The sequence below is a fragment of the Hippopotamus amphibius genome, chromosome 2, assembly GCF_030028045.1.
Source record: "Hippopotamus amphibius kiboko isolate mHipAmp2 chromosome 2, mHipAmp2.hap2, whole genome shotgun sequence".
Classification (NCBI taxonomy): domain Eukaryota; kingdom Metazoa; phylum Chordata; class Mammalia; order Artiodactyla; family Hippopotamidae; genus Hippopotamus; species Hippopotamus amphibius.
Genome location: NC_080187.1, coordinates 201,427,072 through 201,451,764, shown reverse-complemented (window position 1 = coordinate 201,451,764; position 24,693 = coordinate 201,427,072).

The window sequence follows — 24,693 nt, the reverse complement described above, 5'->3', positions numbered from 1 at the left end:
GTTTTTTTGTTTGTTTTTCTCAGGGCAGCCAGCTTATTTTACAAAAGCAGAACAAACATGGAGTTATTTTTAGCTGAGTGCAAGTTTCTAATTTTCCTCTTCAAACATATTCCACAGTTTTTTTCTATAAATGCAAAATTGTATCCTCAGTGGAAACTTAGTTAATTGATATGAAACTATTTCCGAATCAGCCACTTCCAGACAGCCAAGCCAGAAAGTAAAATGAAACATAGGATACTTGGGTTTTTTAATCACTCAGTCTTAAATCTCTTTTTTGCCCAAGAAATGGGAGCTGCTGTGGCACAAATTGGAGGTGGATGTGAGAGTAACGTTCTTCTCACCATCAGGACTTTCTGTTTCAGGGAACTGACTAGGTAGTGATAGCTTCCTTCCCAAAACTTCCTGGGAAAAAAAAAAAAAAGGAATTCCCTGGCCGTCCGGTGGTTAGGACCCCATGCTTTCACTGCTGAGGGCCATGGTTCAATCCCTGGTGGGGGAAACTAAGATCCTGCAAGCTGTGCTCTGTGGCCAAAAAAAAATTTTTTTTGTACTTGCCTAATGGTCCAGTGTTAAGACTCTACGCTTCCACTGCACAGGGTCACAAGTTCGATCCCTGGTCAGGGAACTAAGATCCTGCATGCCATGCAGTGCAGCCGGAAAAAAAATGTTAAAACAAAACAGAAAAACCTTTCATGTCTTCATAAACTGGGAGGTAGGAAGGAACTGAGAGGCATAATCTTCATTAATGTCCCAAAACTCACATAACCACCTCGTGTAACACACAGTATAAAGAAAAACCTGGCTTCCTAAGCGAGCACAGCTCCACTGCAGACTCCCTGGCTCAGATGCGTGGAAGATTTGCTTCCTGCTCCTAGTTTGGTTTTTCATCAAGCTGCTTGCATTGTCTCAGCTAGAATACATATATTCTATCTGTCAAGGCACATGCTGTCTGATTGGACACAGGTATCCTTTTGGCAATCTTGTAGCTTTTATTGATTCGGCTTACCGCATGGTATTGGTAATTGTCTCAAAGTACCTAAACCCCAGGAATAGTGGCAGACTCAATGGAGAGGTTATGCAGTTTGCACAGTGCTTCTCTGAGGGCCAGACTTTTAGAAATAGATGTATTAATTTAATAGAAAATGCCTTGCAAGACATATTTATGAGCAGTACCTGGTGGTGCTGAATGGTAAGATGTGAGAAAGTTTAGGGAGAATGTTCTCCACATTTTTACTCTAGGGCCCAGGGTCATCGATTACATCATCGTTAGACTCTTTGTAATTATTTTCATAAGCTGCTTTAAATCCTCTCTGGAACTACAGTAGGGACATATACAAACAAGCAAATAAGCAAACAAACAGTATTTATTGAGTACTCACTATGTGCCAATTATGTGCTGTTTTTCTCCTATTTCCTTTCATCCTCACACCAGGCTGTTGATCATGAATTCTACCCCCAGTGACTTGTCAGATATTTGCCATAAAATACAGGGGTCAAGTGGGGCTTTTACTTGTGGAGCCTCTGCAGCAGGCAAGGCAAAGGGAAGAAGTGGGAGAGAAGGAGCAGCACTGCCACCAGGAGAACCTCTAAAGTGAGGTAGAGGAGGTGTTCGCAAGGGCTCAGGACACTCATGCTTGAGAGTCAAGGCTTGACTTTCTTCATGGCAGGACATGCTAAAGAAGTGGCTTTGCTTCTACTTTCTTTTGAGTTGGCTTTTTCTGTACATACCCTGAATGGGAGGCATCACCAAAGCAAGAACTGGTCCGACAGGGCGAATAGGGAGCAAAACTTTCACTTCCCTGCTGACTTGCTGCCCAAGTCTTTGTCGTTCCGTGTGGGTTTGCAGTGAGACTCCTGCCTGCTTGTTCAGTATCATGGGCACCGTGTTTCCCACAATTCCTCCACAAGCCTTGAAGAATTGAAAAGATGGTGCTTTTAGGATGTCACAGATCTTTCATTTGCATGCTTAGTTCTCATAGCTGTAGGAAGCCCATCTTCGCATTTGTGGGTTTGTGACACAGTCGGGTCTAAAATACATTCATATGTCTGATCTTCCCCACCGAGCAAGTGAGGCAGTTGGGCCTCTATTGTGGTCAGCGGTTCTGAGCAGCTGAGCTGGTAGTGAACAAGAGTGTCCTTTTGAGAGGCCAAGTCCAAACCTAAATGTTGGTTACATACCAAATAGACAGTGTAAACGAAGTATGGGTCTAAAGGAAGTGGATGTGAAGGCAGCAAGATACAGACACAGAACTGGCGGAAAGCGACATCAGAGCTGTTCAGCTCCCCGCTGGACAGAGTCACGTGGTGCTGGAAGGTGGGTGTTGGGGGCTTTTTATAGAGACTGTTGAGTGGAGGAAGTTGTTCAAAGCACTCACAACGGTTTCAGGCGTCACCATGCACAAGGGTGGTATTCCATAAATATTAAGCAAATGGTTTAACTTTGTTCAAGCCAAACAGCCTCTCTCAATGGTTGCTGAAGCAATGAACAGTCAGAACTCTGTTACTTAGGTAAGTTGCAGTCGACTGTTTCAGTTATAAGCTGTCAGACAAGCTAGATATCAGGCTGGTTCTGTTGGTTCTCTGAGAGTTTACCTTGCATGCACACACCTCAGAACCCTGTTCTAATAAGAAGCATACAGTAGGCAAACACACCCCCAGCCAGTTCTGTTTGTGCACTGAATACACTGCACAAAAATAGTAGTTTAACGTCGTATATCCTACTAGACCAGACAGAAAAGTCTTATTTTTCCTTTATTTTATTTTATTGTTTATTTTATTTTTATTTTTTTACAGTAGGTCCTTGTTGGTTATCTGTTTTAAATACAGCAGTGTGTACACGTCAATCCCAAACTCCCAATCTATCCCCCACCACCACCTTCCGCCCGGTAACCGTAAGTTCATTCTCCAAGTCTGTGAGTTCGTTTCTGTTTTGTAAATAAATTCATGTGTATCTTTTTTTTTAAGATTGTGCATGTAAGCAATATCATATGAAATTTGTGTTTCTCTGTCTTACTTCATTTAGTATGATAATGTCTAGGTCCATCCATGTTGCTGCAAATGGCATAATTTCATTATTTTTTATGGATAAGTAATATTTCATTGTATATATGTGCGACATCTTCTCTGTCCATTCATCCATCAGTGGACATTTAGGTTGCTTCCATGTCTTGGCTATTGCTGCTGTAATAAACCCTGGGGTGCATGTATCCTTTTGAACCATGTTTTTCTCTGGATATATGCCTTTTGAACCTAATTTGCATAAGCATTTATGTTGTATCCCATACAGAACTTGGCACTATAGTATGTACAACAGGAATGTATAAAATGCCCTTTAATGTTGAGAAATTTATGATCCTTTGTAACATTTAGACTATCCAACAGGTAACTTCTGAAGACAGGAATAAATTTTCCTAAATACCAAATTGTATTCCCAGAATATTACACTTCCATGGTTCCCTCATATGGTCAATTCTGTGACCAAAGAGATGTCAGGGGTTCCCATTGCTTCTTGTTGGGCAAGGTTTGGCATCTGATATCAAGCCACTCATCATCAAGTCCTCCTTAACCCAGCTGATAAGTTTCTAGAGAACCAGGACCTGCTACGGGCTAAGGTGGAGGAAAGGGTGGGATAGGTAAGAAGGAAGATTCCATGTAAATGCAAGGATCTTCACAATACAAAAAGAAGCCTAATATGAGAGGAAGCTGGTTACAAGAGAGAGATTTATTGCACAAGGTGCTTGTGCTTGTTTTATGTGACTACCCGGAAGCTACACTCGCCCTCATGTCTGCTCTGGAGTATGCAGAAGGAAAGACATTTCTATTTATTAGGTTTGGGGAGATTTTAAGGGGCTGGGCGGGTTGGATGTTGTTTTAAAGGAATGAAGTCAAGTGCAGACAACTTTAAAACATTGCTGGCATATCCGTGCATCTAATTGAGTCACTCGTGGGTCGTTAGGCTCTAGAGTATAACGATTTGTCAGCATAGGACACAGAGTGGACCAATTTAATACTTGCTGCAGGGGTTAGAATTTCCACAGCCTTTGATCAGATTTTGTTTCTTTAGGTCAGTAACATTTAGAGATAGATAAAAATGTCAAGTAATTGCTGAGAAACTAGATGATTTGTAGCTAATTTGCAAAAGCACAGATTACATTGTTATTTGGATTTTATCCACTTAATGAAAAAGTCTTGAGATTTTTAGGAAGAACACATTAACGTTGATACTGTGGTATGCAGCCACTCTACAGTGTTCAGACATCTGCCATCTTCCCTCCTTGACATGCCTTCTTGCTGGCTCACTGGAGCCTTCGAATAGGCAATGACTTTCATGTTCTGCTAGATAATAAGATTGGGTGTGACACCGTTGCTCCTTTACACCTCCTTTTTTTTTTTCTTTTTTTCCCTGCTGTGTTGGGTCTTCATTGCTGCAACATGGGCTTTCTTAGTTGCAGCAAGTGGGGGCTGCTCTTCGTTGAGGTGCACAGACTTCTCATTGCAGTGGTTTCCCTTGCTGCAGAGCATATGCTCTAGGCATGTGGGCTTCAGTAGTTGTGGCACATGGGCTCAGTAGTTGTGGCTCATGGGCTTAGAGTGCAGGCTCAGTAGTTGTGGTGCACAGGCTTAGTTGCTCCGTGACATGTGGGATCTTCCCGGGCCAGGAATTAAACTCGTGTCCCCTGCATTGTCAGGTGGATTCTTAACCACTGTGCCACCAGGGAAGTCCCTACACCTCCTTTTACAAAAATGGAAACTGGAACTATTCTTTCTTTAACTTAGAATACAGCAGGATAAAGAAAACTGAAATCTGACATACAATCAGTGAAATTCCTATCTGTTATTTAAAGAGAGCTTCTAAGAGAATCTTAGAGGTGGAAGAGAATGCCAAAAGTGTTGTGTGTTATTACTTGAAGACACTGTTCCCTCTCTATCCACCAGCTCAGAAATTGTTTCTGGAAGAGCCTTCACAGACCTTTTTAATCTCTGAATGTGTTGCTCAGCTAATGACCTCCTTTTTCAGGCACCAACACCAAACACAGTACTCCAGGAGTTGGGCAGCCACACCCTAGTGGCCCATCTTGAGCTTGTCCTCCACCAGAAGCATTAGAACTTGTCTCCTGACCCACAGTTTTTCACCTGATAACCCACTGTTGTGTTTAGAAATAGGACAGGGAGGGGTAAACTCAGCAGATATTACTCTTTGGGTTGTTTCCTCCCACTTTAAAAAGATGGTTTTTTTTAGCTAGTGTATTATTCCTCTGGGCTGCCATACCAAAATGCCATAGACTGAGTGGCTTAAACAACAGATGTTTGTTTTACACAGTTCTGGAGGCTGAGAAGTCCAAGATCAAGATCCTGGCTGATTGGGTTTCTGGTGAGACCTCTCTTTGCTTGTAGATGGTCATCTTTTCATTATGTCCTCACATGCCTTTTCCTAAGTGTGTGCTCAGAGAGAGAGAGAGAGAACAGGTCTCTGGGATATATATATTTTTAAGGACACTAATCCTATTGGATCAGGACCCCACCCTTATGATCTCATTTTTTTTTTTAAATTTTTTTGGGGGTACACCAGGTTCAATCATCTGTTTTTATACACATATCCCCGCATTCCCTCCCCTCCTGGACTCCCCCCCTCGAGTCCCCCCCACCCTCCCCGCCCCAGTCCTCTAAGGCATCTTCCATCCTCGAGCTGGACTCCCTTTGTTATACAATAACTTCCCACTGACTATTTTACAGTTGGTAGTATATATATGTCTGTGCTACTCTCTCGCTTCGTCTCAGTTTCCCCTTCACCCCCTGCCCCCTCCCATACCTCGAGTTCTCCAGTCCATTCTCTGCATCTGCATCCTTGTTCTTGTCACTGAGTTCATCAGTACCATTTTTAGATTCCGTATATGTGAGTTAGCCTACAATATTTGTCTTTCTCTTTCTGACTTACTTCACTCTGTATGACAGATTGTAGTTCTATCCACCTCATTACATATAGCTCCATCTCATCCCTTTTTATAGCTGAGTAATATTCCATTGTATATATATGCCACATCTTCTATATCCATTCATTTGTTGATGGGCATTTAGGTTGCTTCCATGTCCTGGCTATTGTAAAGAGTGCTGCAATAAACATTATGGTACACGTTTCTTTTGGGATTATGGTTTTCTTTGGGTATATGCCCAGTAGTGGGATTACTGGATCATATGGTAATTCTATTTGTAGTTTTTTAAGGAACCTCCAAATTGTTTTCCATAGTGGCTGTACCAACTTACAGTCCCACCAACAGTGCAGGAGAGTTCCCTTTTCTCCACACCCTCTCCAACATTTGTTGTTTCCAGATTTTGTGATGATGGCCATTCTGACCTGTGTGAGGTGATACCTCATTGTGGCTTTGACTTGCATTTCTCTGATGATGAGTGATGTTGAGCATCTTTTCATGTGTGTGTTGGCCATCTGTATGTCTTCTTTGGAGAAATGTCTATTTAGGTCTTCTGCCCATTTGTGGATTGGGTTATTTGCTTTTTTGGTATTAAGCTTCATGAGCTGCTTGTATATTTTGGAGGTTAATCCTTTGTCAGATGTTTCATAGGCAATTATTTTTTCCCATTCTGAGGGTTGTCTTTTAGTCTTGTTTATGATTTCTTTCACTGTGCAAAAGCTTTTAAATTTCATGAGGTCCCATTTGTTTATTCTTGATTTTATTTCCATGATTCTAGGAGGTGGGTCCAAAAGGATCTTGCTTTGATGTATGTCATAGAGTGTTCTGCCTATGTTTTCCTCTAGGAGTTTGATAGTGTCTGGCCTTACATGTAGGTCTTTCATCCATTTTGAGTTTATTTTTGTGTATGGTGTTAGGAAGTGTTCTAATTTCATTCTTTTACATGTTGCTGTCCAATTTTCCCAGCACCACTTATTGAAGAGGCTGTCTTTTTTCCATTGTATATTCTTGCCTCCTTTGTTAAAGATAAGGTGCCCATATGTGTTTGGGCTTACTTCTGAGTTCTCTATTCTATTCCATTGATCTTCCTTTCTATTTTTGTGGCAGTACCATACTGTCTTGATCACTATGGCCTTGTAGTATAGTTTGAAGTCAGGAAGCCTGATTCCACCAACTCCATTTTTCCTTCTCAAGATTGCTTTGGCTATTCGGGGTCTTTTGCGTTTCCATACAAATCGTAAGATTTCTTGCTCTAGTTCTGTGAAAAATACCATTGGTAATTTGATCGGGATTGCATTGAATCTGTAAATTGCTTTGGGTAGTACAGTCATTTTCACAATGTTGATTCTTCCAATCCAGGAACATGGTATGTCCCTCCATCTGTTTGTGTCATCTTTGATTTCTTTCATCAATGTCTTAAAGTTTTCTGCATACAGATCTTTTGCCTCCTTAGGCAGGTTTATTCCTAGGTATTTTATTCTTTTGGTTGCAATGGTGAATGGGAGAGTTTCCTTAATTTCTCTTTCTGCTCTTCCGTTGTTAGTGTATAGGAATGCAAGAGATTTCTGTGCATTAATTTTGTATCCTGCTACTTTACTAAACTCATCAATGAGTGCTAGCAGTTTTCTGGTAGAGTCTTTAGGGTTTTCTATATATAATATCATGTCATCTGCAAAAAGTGACAATTTTACTTCTTCTTTTCCAATTTGGATTTCTTTTATTTCTTTTTCTTCTCTGATTGCTGTGGCTAACACTTCCAAAACTATGTTGAATAACAGTGGTGAGAGTGGACACCCTTGTCTTGTTCCTGTTCTTAGAGGGAATTCTTCCAGTTTTTCTCCATTGAGAATGATGTTGGCTTTTGGTTTTTCATATATGGCTTTTATTATGTTGAGGTAATTTCCTTCTATGCCCATTTTCTGGAGAGCTTTTATCATAAATGGATGTTGAACTTTGTCAAAAGCTTTTTCTGCATCTATTGAAATGATCATATGGTTTTTATCCTTCAGTTTGTTGATATGATGTATCACGTTGATTGATTTGCGTATATTGAAGAATCCTTGCATCCCAGGGATAAACCCCACTTGATCATGGTGTATGATCTTTTTAATGTGCTGTTGGAGTCTGTTAGCTAGTATTTTGTTGAGGATTTTTGCATCTATATTCATCAGTGATATTGGTCTGTAGTTTTCTTTTTTTGTGACATCTTTGCCTGGTTTTGGTATCAGGGTGATGGTAGCCTCGTAGAATGAGTTTGGGAGTGTTCTGCCTTCTGCAATATTTTGGAAGAGTTTGAGAAGGATAGGTGTTCTCTCTTTGCTAAATGTTTGATAGAATTCGCCCGTGAACCCATCTGGTCCTGGGCTTTTGTGTGTTGGGAGATTTTTAATCACTGCCTCAATTTCCATACTTGTGATTGGTCTGTTCATGGTTTCTATTTCTTCCTGGTTCAGTCTTGGAAGATTGTATTTTTCTAAGAATGTATCCATTTCTTCCAGGTTATCCAATTGATTGGCATATAGTTGCTTGTAGTAGTCTCTCATGATGTTTTGTATTTCTGAGGTGTCCGTTGTTACTTCTCCTTTTTCATTTCTAATTCTGTTGATTTGCATCTTCTCCCTTTTTTTCTTGATGAGTCTGGCTAATGGTTTATCAATTTTGTTAATCTTCTCAAAGAACCACCTTTTAGTTTTATTTATTTTTCTTATGGTTTCTTTCCTTTCTTTTTCATTTATTTCTGCTCTGATCTTTATGATTTCTTTCCTTCTGCTCCCTTTGGGGTTTCTTTGTTCTTCTTTCTCTAGTTGTTTTAGGTGTAAGGTTAGGTTGTTTATTCGATCATTTTCTTGTTTCTTAAGGTAGGACTGTATTGCTATAAACTTCCCTCTTAGAACTGCTTTTGCTGCATCCCATAGGTTTTGGGTTGTTGTGTTTTCGTTGTCATGTGTTTCTAGATATTTTTTGATTTCCTCTTTGATTTCTTTAGTGATTCCTTGGTTGTTTAGGAGTGAATTGTTTAGCCTCCATGTGTTTGTATTTTTTGCAGTTTTTTTCCTGTAATTGATATCTAGTCTCATGGTGTTGTGGTCTGAGAAGATGCTTGATATGATTTCAGTTTTCTTGAATTTGCCGAGGTTTGATTTGTGACCCAAGATGTGATCTATCCTGGAAAATGTTCCATGTGCACTTGAGAAGAAAGTGTAGTCTGTCGTTTTTGGATGGAATGTCCTATAAATATCAATTAAGTCGAGATGGTCTAATGTGTCATTTAAAGCTTGTGTGTCTTTATTTTCTGTTTGGATGATCTGTCCATTGATGTAAGTGGGGTGTTCAAGTCTCCCACTATTATTGTGTTCCTGTCGATGTCCCCTTTTAGGGGTTAGCATTTGCCTTATGTATTGAGGTGCTCCTATATTGGGGGCATAGATATTTACCATTGTGATATGTTCTTCTTGGATGGATCCCTTGATCATTATGTAGTGCCCTTCCTTGTCTCTTTTAATAGTCTTTACTTTCAAGTCTAATTTGTCTGATATGAGTATTGCTACTCCAGCTTTCTTTTGACTTCCATTGGCATGGAATATCTTTTTCCATCCCTTCACTTTCAGTCTATATGTATCCCTTGGTCTGAAGTGGGTTTCTTGTAGGCAGCATATAGAAGGGTCTTGTTTTTGTATCCATTCAGCCAGTGTGTGTCTTTTGGTTGGAGCATTTAATCCATTTACATTTAAAGTGATTATTGACATGTGTGTTCCAATTACCATTTTCTTAATTGTTTTGGGTTTGTATTTGTAGGTGTTTTCCTTTTCTTGTGTTTCCTACTTAGAGAAGTTCCTTTAGCACTTGTTGTAAGGCTGGTTTGGTGGTGCTGAATTCTCTTAACTTTTGCTTGTCTGGAAAGCTTTTGATTTCTCCCTCAAATCTGAATGAGATTCTTGCTGGGTAGAGTATTCTTGGCTGTAGGTTTCTCTCTTTCAGGACTTTCAGTATATCCTGCCATTCCCTTCTGGCCTGCAAAGTTTCTGTAGAAAGGTCAGCTGTTTTCCTTATGGGTTTTCCCTTATATGTTGTTTGTTGCTTTTCTCTTGCTGCTTTTAATATTTTTTCTTTGTGTTTATTTGTCGTTAGTTTGATTAATATGTGCCTTGGTGTATTTCTCCTTGGGTTTATTCTGTATGGGACTCTCTGTGCTTCTTGGACTTGGTTAATTATTTCCTTTCCCATGCTGGGGAAGTTTTCCACTAGAACCTCTTCAAATATTTTCTCAGACCCTTTCTTGTTTTCTTCTTCTTCTGGGATGCCTATAATTCGAATGTTGGTACGCTTAGTGTTATCACTGAGGTCTCTGAGACTGTCTTCCAATCTTTTTATTCTTTTTTCTTTTTCCTGCTCTGTGGCATTTATTTCCCCCATTCTATCTTCCAACTCACTTATTCGTTCTTCTGCCTCAGTCATTCTGCTGGTTATAGCAACTAGAGTATTTTTAATTTCAGTTGTTTTGTTATGCATTGCTGTTTGTTTTTCTGAGTTCTTATGAACTGTTTCTTGTACTTTCTCTATTTTGTTATCGAGATTTTGTATCATTTTTACTATCATTACTCTAAATTCTTTTTCAGGCATTTTTCCTATTTCCTCCTCATTTATTTGGTCTTGTGGGGTTTTTTCCTGCTCCTTTGCCTGCATGGTGTTTCTTTGTTTCCTCATGGTTGTCCAAACTTTTGGGGTTGCTTGTCCTGGCAATAGAGGTGTTTATAGAAGACTGTCCAAGCCTCAGACTAATGTCCAAGTATTGGATTAAACGAATATTAAGTCTAGGAAACACATACATGTATAAGACACACAATTACTGAATCCGTTAGGACATAAGGCTCTAGAAAGACCTGACAGAACCCCAGTGTGCTATCAGATATTCAAAGAGAAACCCAACAGAAACTGACAACTGAAACAGAACAAATCAGAGACAAAAGCAAAAGCAAACAAATAAACAAATAACACCTTACACATACAAACATTCATCCAGGGAGATTTTGTAAGCTAGGATCAAATATAGAAAAGAGCCAGAGTACCACCAGAGAGAATGGAGATTCTCAGAATGTAATTAGACAACTGTACTAAGAACTAAGATAAAGACAAAAGCCTAATATTAAATACCACGGCAGTGCGTCATCTGGAGAATAGAGCAAGGAGTCTGAGCCGACCGATAGTGTTGCTTATAAGTATGTTAAGATAAAATAAACTTAAAAAGGCTGGAAGAAAGGGGAACAGAAGAGCGTAATGTGGTTGGAAATATGCAAATAAAAAGAAAGGAATAGAAATGTATAAAAGATAGGGATGAAAGGAAAGTATGAGAGATATATTGTCTATACTAGCAAAAACTTAGCTAGATATAGAAGTATATAAAAAGGCAAAAAAAAAAAGAATAAAAAATATCATTAAAAAATTATGTTGTAAAACTTGTAGATCCCTTAGGGCTAAGATCATATTTAATAAAGAAAAAAAAAAGAGAGAGGAAAAGAAAAAGAAAAGAAAAATCCAGAACTGATCCCAGAATGGACCAGTTCAATAGGTATTGATACTACTATTTCTGTTTCCTTAGCGTCTCAGCTGTAAGTGTCCTTCTCTTTGCCTTGGGTTTTTTTGCATTATTCTGTGACCAGCAGAGGTTCCTTTATTGTTCATCTGTAAGCCTCGGTGTGTGGGGAGGGAGAGGGTACAATAGTGGCTCCTTCTCCTGGGAGTGAGTGAGCAGTGGCGCACTGTTGTTTCAGTCGGGCTTGGAGGTGCCTGTTGCAGAGGGCGCTGGTGGCTCAGGCGTACACAGAAAGTCTTAGAGTTGGGCCTCTCTCGGGTTTTTTTGTTGTTGTTGCTGTTGTTTTTTTTCTCTCTCAGCAGCCTCCCTGCTGCTGGCATTGCAAGGGGTTTTAATCTAGCCCCGCCCAAGCGCCTGAGGGTGCTTGTTATCCCTGAGCACCTTAGGTGGCCCGCGGGCGTCTTTCCACTGCCTTTTGCAGAGGCACCGAAAGAGAGAGAGAGGCTACCCGCGCGGCTCCTCCCCCCGGCCCGTGAGCCTGCAGCCTCCAGCCGCCATCATGGCCGGGCAGCTCTCAGGGACGGGCACTCCTCTCCGCAGACCTCCTCCCTCCTGTCCTCTCGGTCCGTCACCCTACCGGCAACAATGTTTCTCCCCCTGAACCAGCTCTCCGGTTCCCACGCTCCGGCTCCTGGACCCTCCGTTCAGCCGCAGATTGATGTCTCGGTCCAGGAACACTGAGCTGCGCTGCGGACCCTCCGTATGTTTCTTACTCCCTCCCATCTGCCACAGCTCCGCCGCTTCACCCTCTTTGAGCCCTCGTAGATGCCTCCCTACCGGCTATGTCGGGCTCCCCGTGGTCCTTTCTGGTGTCCGAGGCCATCTGCTGGTGTTCAGCTGGTTCTCTGTGGGAATGACTGCGTCCTTCCGTGCATTCCCAATGCATCTGTGGCGAGGGATGCACTCCACGTCTCTCTACTTCGCCGCCATCTTTTCTCCTCCAAACAGAAGCAATTTTCACCCCTCAGGGGACACTTGAAAATATATGGGGACACATTTAGTTAAGACTAGGGATGGAAGGGAGATGCTCCTGGGTTCACAGGTAGAGACCAAGGATGCTGACGAATATTCTGCAGTGCACAGGACAGCCTCTTGAGGCAAAGAATCTATGATCTCATTTAAACATAATTACTTCCCTAGAGTCCCCACCTCCAAATACTGCCACACTGGCTATCGGGGCTTCACAAACCTTCAATTCAAAACATAAGTGTAGATCTGATTTCATCTGCCCCCTCCATTCATCATGCATAATCTTTATGTTGCTGTACAATCTTCATAATCACTTTTTTCAACTCTATTTTTTCATATATTCTTATTATTTAAAAGTTTGGGAAAATTCAGGGAAGTATAGTAAAGAAAACTTAAAATCACCCAAGTATAATCACTATTAAATTTTAGTGCATCCTGTTTCAGTATTTGTCAATGCAGTTCTATATGTTATGTGTAGAACATACACTTACAGAATGGACTATACAAAATTTAATAGCCAGTGTTTGTCTCTTAGCATGGTATCATAAGTATTTACCCAATGTGGCTAAAAATTATTTGACCACATATTTTAACAACTTCCTAATATTTGATAACCTGACAGTACCATGATTTATTTAACCAAGCTCATATTATAAAAAATTTGAGTTGCTTCTGGTTTTTCATGATTGTAAATAATATTTTAAGTAATCTTATGCCTTACATTTGTCTACATTTCATGTTTGTTTTAGGCCAGGTTGCTGTTAGATCAAATAGTAGGAAAATTTTAATGCTCTTATACCATGACCAAATTGTTTTATGGAATCTCAATGCTGATTATTCATGGTTTTAAAAAATACTATTTGAAAAATAGAAATAAGCATGACACACAAAAAATTTTATTCAGTCACCTAAAACAGCCACTCCTCTTTTGTTCTCTTCACTTTTGATTTGATGACTAACTTTAGTGTTGTGTTTGGATTCCTTGTTCTTTTTTGTGTGTGTATCTATTACAGATTTTTGGTTTGAGGTTACCATGAGGTTTGATGTGGCAGTCTATATATATACAATATTGTTTTAACTTGCTGGTATCTTAATTTCAAATGCATTTCCAATATCCTGAATTTGTACTCTCTTCTTCTCATGATTGCTGGTTTTGATATCATATCTGCGTGTGGATGATTTCCTACCTTTGCTGTGTGTTTGCCTTTACTGTTGAGCTTTCCCATTCATAATTTTCTTATTTCTAGTTGTGGCCTTTTCTTTTCATCTGGAGAAGTTCCTTTAACAACTGGTTCAGTGGTGCTGAATTCTCTTAGCTTTTGCTTGTCCGTAAAGGTTTTGATTTCTCCATCAAATCTGAATGACAGCCTTGCTAGCTAGAATATTCTTGGTTGTAGAATTTTCCCTTTCATCACTTTAAATATATCATGCCACTCCCTTCTGGCCTGCAGAGTTTCTGCTGAAATATCAGCTGATAATCTTATGGGAATTCCCTTGTATGTTATCTGTGGCTTTTCCCTTGTTACTTTTAATATTTTTGCTTTGTCTTTAATTTTTGTCAATTTGATTATTATGTGTGTCTGTGTATTCCTGCTTAGTTTTATCCTGTGTGGGACTCTCTGCACTTCCTGAACTTGAGTGTTTCCTTTACCATGTTAGGGAAGTTTTCAGCTATTATCTCTTCAAACATTTTCTCTAGTCCTTTCTCTCTCTCTTCTCCTTCTGGGACCCATATAATGCAAACATTTGTATCTTTAATGTTGTCCCAGAGGTCTCTTTTACTGTCCTCATTTCTTTCCATTCTTCTTTCTTTATTCTGTTCTACAGCAGTGATTTCCACCAATCTGTCTTCTAGCTGACTTATTTGTTCTTCTGCCTCATTTATTCTTCTATTGATTCCCTTTAGTGTATTTTTCATTTCAGTTATTATATTGTTCATCTCTGTTTGTTGTTTAAAGCTTCAAGCTCTTTATCAAACATTTCTTGTATCCTCTCAGTCTGTGCCTCCATTCTTTTTCTGAAATCTTGGATCATCTTTACTATTATTACTCTGAATTCTTTTTCAGATAGATTGCCTATCTCCACTTCACTTCATTGTTCTTCTGGGGTTTTATCTTGTTCCTTCATCTGGAATATATTTCTCTGCTGTCTCATTTTGTCTAACTTTCTGTATTTATGGTCTCCATTCCTCAGGCTGCAGGACTATAGTTCTTCTCACTTCTGGTGTTTGTCCCCTGGGGGGTGAGGTTTGTCCACAGGCTGTGCAGGCTTTCTGGTGAGAGGGACTGGTGCCTGCCCACTGGTGGGTGGAGCTAGGTCTTGTCCCTCTGGTGGGCAGGGCTGTGTCAAGGGGTATGTTTTTAGGGGGCTGTGGGCTCAGGATGACTTTAGGCAGTCTGTCTGCTGATGAGTGGAGCTGTGTTCCCACCCAGTTGATTGTTTGGCCTGAGGCATCCCAGCATTGGAGCCAGATCTCTGTGCCAAACTGGCAACCTCCAGGAGAGCTCACACCAGTGAATATTCCCTGGGGCCCCTGCCACCAGTGTCCTTGCTCCCACAGTGAGCCACAGCCAACTCCATCTCCCCAGGAGACCCTCCAGGACCCCTAGTTGGGTCTGGCTCAAACTCCTATGGAGTCACTGCTTTGCCCTGGGTCCCAATGTATGTGAAACCTTGTGTGTGCACTCCAAGCATGGAGTCTCTGTTTCCCCCAGTCCTGTGGAGTTCCTGCACTCTAGCCTTGCTGGCCTTCAAAGCCAAATGCTCTGGGGGCTCCTCCTCCTGATGCCAGATCCCTAGGCTAGAGAGCCCGACATAGGGCTCAGAATTCTCACTCCTGTGGGAGAACCTCTGCAAGATAATTATTTTCCAGTTTGTGGGTCACCTACCCAGTGAGTATGGCATTTGATTATATCACAAGAACACCCCTTCTACCATCTCATTGTGACTTCCTTTTTGTCTTTGGGTGTAGAATATCTTTTTTGGTAGATTTGGGTCTTTTTTGTCAATGGTTGCTCAGCAATTAATTGTGATTTTGGTGTTTTCATGAAAAGAAGTGAACTCAAGTCCTCCTACTCCACCATCTTGTCTCCTGCCTCTCCTCTTGAATCTTGATAAGAAAATTTACGTGAAAACTTCTAGTTTTATCCTGTTTCTTTGATAATAAAAGATAATTTGATTGATGAAGATGTGTCCGCTTCTCTTGACTTACTCTGTCTTTTCCATGATTTTTCATTATATCCAGGCTTGTCTGCTTTTCTGTGTTCAGATGAGTCTGCAAATTATTGAGATCTCTATCCAAACAATAAATAGAGAAAGAAAAAGCTTAAATTTGCTGTAGTTTATTTACATCTAGAAGACAATGGAAAATATGAACAAGTAATAACATGAGTAGTTATAGAAGGGAGCTTCACCTCTGAGCCTAAGAGTTTTCTCTACATCTTAGTTTTGGTAGCCCAGAGCACTCCAGGCAGCACCCCAAATCCAAGATTCCCCTCATGAAGAGTCAGCCACAGAAGTGCTCTATATTTGCTCAGCTTGTCCAGTCACAACAAACATAATAATAACCACCATAATAGCTAATATTTTTGAATGTTTATAATGTGCCAGCCATTGTTCTGACCTATTTAAGTGTAAGTTGGGTGGAAACACTTTAGAAAGACTCCTATTATTTGTGGTCTCCTCTGCTAGGATGCTTCCTGGAAAAATTACTGAGATTGAGATTTGATCCCATCATCCCCGGCTGTGTAATTTATCATCTGAACTGAGACACTTTAAAAGTGAAAAAGAAGGTTAATAATCATAAGACAATAAGGGTAAGGCTTCCCTGGTGGCACAGTGGTTAAGAATCTGCCTGCCAATGCAGGGGACACGGGTTCGATCCCTGGTCTGGGAAAATCCCACATGCCACAGAGCAACTAAGCCCATGCTCCACAACTACTGAGCCTGTGCTCTGGAGCCCACAAGCCACAACTACTGAGCCCACATGCCGCAACTACTGAAGCCCACACACCTAGAGCCCATGCTCTGCAACAAGATAAGCCACCACAACAAGAAGCCTGTGTGCTGCAATGAAGAGTTGCCCCCACTCTCCACAACTACAGAAAGCCCATGAGCAGCAACAGACCCAATGCAGCCAATAAATAAAAATTAATTAATTAATTAATCAAAATTTTTTATTTATTAATTTTATTTATTTTTTTGGGGGGTACACCAAGTTCAATCATCTGTTTTTATACACATGTCCCCATGTTCCCTCCCTCCCTCACCTCCCCCCCCCTCCCTCGAGTCCCCCCACCCTCCCCATCTCACTCCTCTAAGGCATCTTCCATCCTCGAGTTGAACTCCCTTTGTTATACAACAACTTCCCACTGGCTATCTACCTTACAGTTGGTAGTATATATATGTCTGTGCTACTCTCTCGCTTCATCTCAGCTTCCCCAATGCAGCCAATAAATAAAAATTAATTAATTAATTAATTAATCAAAATTTTTTAAAAAGACAGTAAGGGTAAACTGGGACTGTTCCAGCTGAACTGGAATAGATGGCCACTGGAATCACTGCACACCTTTGCCTGCAACTATTGTTGCTCTGAGTTAGATTCAGTATGTGTGCTCAAGTTGCTCTCTTCAGTAGGAGGTCCTCAATCAACATTTTTAGTGACTGCCTAACAATTTATGTGTTTACCATTATTTAATCATTTCCTTATTGGTGGGCAATAAGCTCCTTCCAATATTCGTCTATTAAATATAATTCTATATTAAATTTATTTTTATGCACAAAATGATATCCTTAATTTAGATTTTCCCTTTGGACTATTCTCAACATTAAAATTATATAGGAAATTCTTCTTCCTTCTCTTTCTCTATCTCTTTCTCTTCTTTTCCTCTCCCTTGTTTTTCCTTTCCCTTTTCTAAAAGCCATAATAGAAACTGTTTATAGTATATTACTGGTTCCCTTATTAATTACTAAATTAGCTAAAATCTTTGACAAATGTTCATTTTATATGTATATAGGAATCATGACTTTACTTCTTTTCGGTTGTCCTTTAACAGGACCTTGGAGGTCATCCACCAAGATGCCCTAACAGAGCCAGGTAAACTGCATTGCCAGAGTGGTGCACCTGTTGGGAGGATTAAGGATGTGGGGGCTGAGAAGATGGCTTAAGACCAGGCACATCCTTTCTTTGCTTCCGGAAATAAATCTCCAGCAGCAATAGAACTTGAAATTTTCTGTCTCTGTGTTTCTGTAGCATTTTTTCCCTCTCTCTCTGCTCTAATTTTGCATTTTGTTTTTGTTTCTGGTTCACACATGAAGAATAAGTTATAGTGGCAGCAATAATTTGTGGAGTTTGGTTTTCTGATCTATTTGGTAATATAAGGAAATGGATTAGTGGACCATAAAGGTCTCTTCTCTATTGAGTGAGAGAATAAAGAGTCTAGATTTTAGGTCTTTTTTGTTTGCATGTTCATCTACTCTGAGCTCAAATTAATTAAGAATTTCATGCTCATGAGGAGAGTGAACAGCTCTATGATATCTGGACCTATGAGTTCTTGTGTTGCTGTCTTGCTCTTAACCTATGAATAAAGTTGTGGAACTGAAGATATGTGCTTTCTCTATGTGCATGTCTATGTGCCTATAATTCAGAAAATTCTTTACATCTCATAGTGTAAATGCGAAATGTTTTCTATCTGTGGAAGCCCTAGTAAATTAGATTATAAAGACTTTTAAATTGAAAGAAACTGTTCTAATTAGCTTATAGTCATAAAGTCCTATACTTTAAATTAAACATTCCTAAAATTCCTGAAAGATAAGGAAAGTGAACTCCAAATACATTAAGTATGCCTGACATTAAAGCTATTACAGGGAGTAAAGCATAGTGGGTGGAGTGGTGGAATCCCTAGAGGCTGAGAGGACAGTAAGGGTAACCTTGTAGGAAGGAAGGGTGGTGGCAGTGACTGGAGATTGGTTACACACAAGTGGGTTAATCAAATAACTAAATACATTAGCAATAACAGAAGTTCGATTTCTCATTGTCAAAGAAGGGAATTATTGAAAGAAGGAAAACTACAACAAACCATGTGGTGTCGGATTCAAATTGAAAGTATCAGTTTGTACTCACAGTTTAATACACAAATACCTCTGTACATATCTCTGTGCAGCAAGATAGATATAGCTACATCTATTCAGTTCCTAGCTCTGTCTTCAGACAAGGACTGGGAATCACTGTGCAATGAGTATATCTAGCTCCCAGATTTTGGGTTCTAAATATAATTTTCCACTAAAAGTGACCAAGGCTCCCTGGAGAAATAGAAGATTCCAGTGCTGGTGCAGGAAAAGTACAAGATGAGCCTGAAACATCCTGTATCAAAGAGAAGGTGCTCAAGGAGTGATGGAGGCATTCCACAACGATGCAAAAGCCGACTGGAAGGACTTCCCACTGGCCAGATCTGGGAGAATCTGAACAGCAAAATAAACAATGAAGTAACGGATTAAAAACCCTTTACATGAAGTAAGAACACATGAGTTTATGATAATCTAAAAAAATTAATGACAATTCATTAATAAGTTGAAATTTCATTAAGGTACAAAATATCTCTATCATCTCTAAGTAATTTCTTGCCTAATAGGTATTAATTACAAAGGGGAAAAAGAATGACTTTACAATGGAGAAAGCTAGTGGATACCGCTTCAATGAAGTGACTAAAGTTAGTATAATCATTAATAAGACTAATCAAACTGGGACGTCCCTGGTGGTCCAGTGGTTAGGACTCTGTGCTTCCACTGCAGAGGGGGGCATAGGTTTGATCCCTGGTCAGGAACTAAGATCCCGAATACCTCTCAGTGAGGGAGGGAGAGAAGGAAGGAAGGGAGGGAGGGAAGGAAGGAAGGGAGGGAGGAAGGACTAATCAAACGTATGTACCACCCAATAGGATTCAATGAGAAGAACATACCATCACTTCTGTGATATTCTTACCAAAGTCATACAACCTGAATCAAATCTTAAGGGAACAGCAGACTTACCAAATTGAGGTACCATCTACAAAATTACTTGTCTTCAGTCTTCAAAAGCATCATGACCATAAAAAGCAAGGGAAGAAGGGGGGATTGTTTTATACTGAAGGAGACTAAAAAGCCACGACAACTAAAAGCAAAATGTAATTCTGAACTGGATCCTTTTGCACAAAAGACATTACTGAGACATTTGGCAAAATGAATATAGTGTGAGGACAAGTAGGTAATAGTGTATCAATGTTAATTTCCTAATTTTTGGTGGTGGTGTTCTGGTTATGCAGAAAAATGTATTCATTTGTAAGAAATACACTAGAGTATATTCAAGGATGATAAGGGCATTATATCAGCAACTTACTCTCAAATAGTATAGGAAAAGTTCTTTGTATTTCAGTTGCAATGTTTGAAAGTTTAATATTGTTTCAAACTAAAAAAGAAAAAGAAAATTTACATGATGCAAAGGTGTGAACATTTTAATGATTCTTGATACAAATTGCTCAGTTGCTTTCCAAAAGGGATGCACCTCGTCTTATAACTATGCAGTTCCATTTTTTCCTATTAAATTTTTTGTCAGGTAGGCCAGGCCCTCACTGCATTCAGAAACCTTATTTTCAGTCCTACCTGTCACACTTTATAATAAAAGTGCTGATTTTCATGAACTCACTTATTATCTCAATGTGGGGGCAATCGCTCATTGTATCATTAGCTGATAATGACTAGATGAGTTGATTGAGCTGTTAAATGACTCTGGTTCGAGATTGCAGCTCTAGCTGATTAGATAAATATGCCACATATTTCATTTTGATCATATCAGTTTCACTCTCATTTGACTGAAATGTCTTCCTTCAACCTAAAGTTCTCATTAAGGCATGGTAATTTCTCTGAAATATGACTGTATGCATGACTTCTATCAGCCAAAACCAATAGTTACAGAAAAGGAAGGTTATTTTACATTTTAGCAGCTGCCTAGCTGTATGATTTTCCACAACTTGCAAAATCTGAAGATCCTTTGTTAGAAAATGAATAATGCTATCTCTGTTGCGCTCAGAGCATGCACGTGGGGTAGGGCAGAGAGACCAGTGCTGCTTTAACTGAATATCTTGTCTAGTTTAAGAATTTTGGTGAAGCGATTTGGGGGGTGGGTATCCCCAGTAAGTCCTAAGGAATGGCTCTCTTTGGCACCTGGTGTCAGATATTATTTAGACTTTGTAGCTAAGTGCTTCACTAACTTTCAAGTGTACATGAATCTTGTTAACATGCAGATCTGGTTCATTAGGTCTGGGGTGGAGCCTGAGAGTCTGCATTTCTAACAAGATCCCAGAAGATGCTGATACTGCTCGTGCACAAACCACACTCACGGTGAAAGTGAGTGGCTAGCAAACAGCCCACTTATGCTGTTTCATCAGGAATGGACCTCAGAGGTTGTGCGCAAGGGGAGGCTGGGCACACTGGTGAAACTGCTTCTCTCTGGAGGCCTCACTCATCCACCTGCTCAAGAGTAGAGTTAATCCAGCAGCCAGCTGGGTGGACCATGACAGTGGCCACAGGGAGCAAATATATTGGACCAAGACTGTGTGCTTAAGAAAACAGACAAAAATTTGTCTTGTTCGTGCAATGGCCTTTATTGGGATGTGGCCTGTATCTCTTTATTTTTCTCTTAAATCTCCTTGTACAACCCTGGGGAAAACAAGTCATTGCCATTCCTTGGAAGGGGAAGATAAGGAAATGTGGGGCCTCGAGAGCTGCCTTGGACATCTCCAGGTTAATAGGAATCTTGTCTGGCCTGGTGAGGCACAACTTGACCCAAGGTTTAGGTTTAAGTTTACTCAGTAATTTTCTCTATTTGGGGATAAGAGAAGGTGCCCCTTTAATAGTAGTTGAGTGTTACTAAGGCTTTTCTGTGAATAGCCTGGATTCAGAATTTTTAGGGATGAAGTTTGCTCTATGGTAAACAGGCACATTAACATTTCAAAGGCTTAATAAGGCAACACTTTCTACTTCAAATGGTCTCTTAACCTTAGGAAACTGGGTAATACCATCCCTGCTATACTGATCTGGAAATTGAGACTCTAGGAGGTAGTTAACTTAACCAAGGTCACATATCTAATAAGTGGTGGAGGTGGGATTTGAATTCTACCTTCATTATTTTGAAACTCAGTGGCCTTCTAGTACGTCATACTTCTAGTATTCTTTACTAAGAATCCTTGTATAAGAAATGTATTTTAGTCTAAATCAGTGGGAAATTGGTGATATTCTGGGATTTTATTGCTTGACCCAAACTATGCAACTGTTAAGTGATAGAGAAAGAATTCAAACCCAGGTCTCATCAACTGTACAGGCTCTGCATTATACCCACTTCCTCTAATGATTCAAGATTCATGCTGCAACAGCAGTAACATGAATATCATATTTGTACAACACTTAAAGGTTCTCACAGTTGTCATTTGGGTCTCCTGATATTCCTGAGAGGTGAGTAGGGCAGACTTTCCATGCAGTTCACAAGTTAGGAAACCAAGACTGAAAGTTAAACCCAAGGGCTCACAATCAGGAAGTGGTGGCCCTGGAATCTAGGTCTTGGGCAGCAAATTCCATGAGCCCACAGCCTTCACTGTCATCACAAGTCCTCAGCATATCTCCTGATCACTTTTAAATGGATATATCCCCACCTATGCACAGAGATTTATCTCCATTTTAAAGCAGCCATGTAGAAACTAGCCAAGGCTGTGATCTGCTTTTAGATTTCTAAAATAATGGCAGCTGTCTTAATAGGAATTTTTTGAGTACCTACAATGTATACAAATGAAAGTGATGTGGGCCCTGCCTTTAAGGAGCTTACAGTCTAGTAGATGTGAAAAGACATAAACATAACAGACTTAAATAAGATGAGAAGTTCATTTTAGTCTATATGTAAAGAAGAAAGTACAAACTGAAGCAAGTATATAAGTGAGTAAGGAATAAAAATACCCCCTTCTGAGAGAGAGAGGCACTTTGTACTTGGCAAGTGAATTTTCCATTAAGGACAATTACCATTGTTTTGGTCCACAGCAATTTGGTTCTTCATTTCTCCTTTCTGTGTCCAGGAGCCCAAATGAACCGGGCAGAAATCCTTTGGAATCTTATCCTTGATTAGCAATTACTATTAGCCCTACTCAGGGTAATTTCCAATACTCCTATTGGACTGTTGTACTCTAGTTGTATTAAAAAAAACACACACACAAACAGAAAAACAAAACAAAACTTCTTTGGCATACATGCTGAATTCTTATCTTGCTGCAACCCTTTGCATGTCCTCTGGAACACTGTTCCCTTCAGTTCTTTACCTGGATAATTCTTATTCATCCTTCAGGTCTCAGCTTAGCCTCATGCACACTGGGAAACTTCTAATTTTCCAAGTCTGCAGTAAAACCTGTAGTGGTCTGTATAAGTTAGGCTGTGCTGCAATGACAAACATCCTCCAAATCTCAGTGGCTTCATAAAAAATAAATGTTTATTTCTGACACACACACTGTGTGTCCATCGAGGCTAACTGGGGCCTCTGCTTCATATCATCCTCCTTGGGAGTCCGAGCCCATTGGAGGCTCCACCGTATGCAGTACTGCCAGTCGCCATGCAGGAAAAAGGCTTTCCACATAGATGTGATTTGTGTTACTTCCACCCATATTTCATTAGCCAAAATATGTCATGCCTAACTTTAAAGAGGTGAAGAAGTGCAATCCTAACCAGTGCCAAGAAGACCCAGAGTCCCAGTGAATATCACCAATAACCAGCTCCAAGCTCTTGCTGCTTGCTCCCAGAATCCCACAGTAATGAGCACAGCTGCAGTACTTGTTATACTGTATTGCAGTTACCTGATTATGGTCAGTGTCCCCTCACTAGACTCCAAGCTTCTTAAGGACAGACACGCAACTCTCCTTTCATATCCAATACTTGCCACAGTGTGTGGCATATACACACTCAGTGGAAACGTTTGAATGAAGGAGACAATGTCCTCTTTCTAAAAAATGTAGTTTTGTATCTTTAAATGTATGATTTCAAAGCAATTACAATTCAAAATGCTATTTAGGCCTTACATTCCTTAGGAAATATATACATATAGCCTTGAGCTACAGTTCTGACTTTGCTTTTGAATGCAAATATTTTAACAAGTATAACACACAGAAGCTTGAACTAATCAATTACTTCTAGCAGCGTATGTAAAGTATCTTGTTTATCCCAGAAATCCTACATTAGACAGAAGAAAAAAATTCTATCTTTAAAAATATCTCTCTCAGATTTTGTATTTGTCCTCAACTTGTCTTGAATATGAATCAAAAGTTAGAGCTATATAATATTTAAGAAAGAAAAGTAACATTTATTTCATTTTCTTAGCTATGAGTGTTATATAAATATAACAAATAAATGCAAATGATAAGTTATCCATTGTAAGCTTCTGTGTTCATAATTAGGTATTAATTTTTCTGTATACTTCAGGGCTTTAAAAGAAATCAGTTGAATTTCTACCCAAAAAAATCAGTTCAGGAAATAACCTACTAATTTATTGTTGGATTCAACCAGAATGGTAAATTCTTTAAAATATCCCGCTGCTAACAGGTAGCTTGAGCAAATTAAATAACATGTTCCCAGCAAGCTGGTGTGTACAAACATAACTGTAAGCTGCTTTTGGAAAACACACAAAGTATATAAGTTTGCAGTAAAAACTGCAGTCCACTGAAATATTACATTTCCTTAACAAATGTGTTTTCAGAGGAGTCGTCATTTTTTAAGTGCAAGTGTTGGACTTAGCAATTATCAGATTTAGCATGACCAATATGCTTACCAGTTTTAGCCTCTCTAATTTTTAAGTGTTTTTTTTAATCAGATTGGCCCTAGGAAAATCTATAGGATGTATTATGTTTGTGTGGTATGTTTATGTCATTATAACATTTTAAAAATTTTTATTAAAGTATAGTTAATGTACAATGTCATGTTAACTTCTGCTGTACAGCAAAGTGACACAGTTATAGATATATATATTCTTTTTCATATTCTTTTCCATTATGGTTTACCACAGGATATTGAATATAGTTCCCTGTGCTCTGCAGTAGGACCTTGTTGTTTATCCATTCTAAATATAATAGTTGGCATCTGCTAATCCCAAACTCCCTATCCTCTTCATCCCCTCCCCCATAGCAACCACAACTCTGTGTCTGTGAGTCT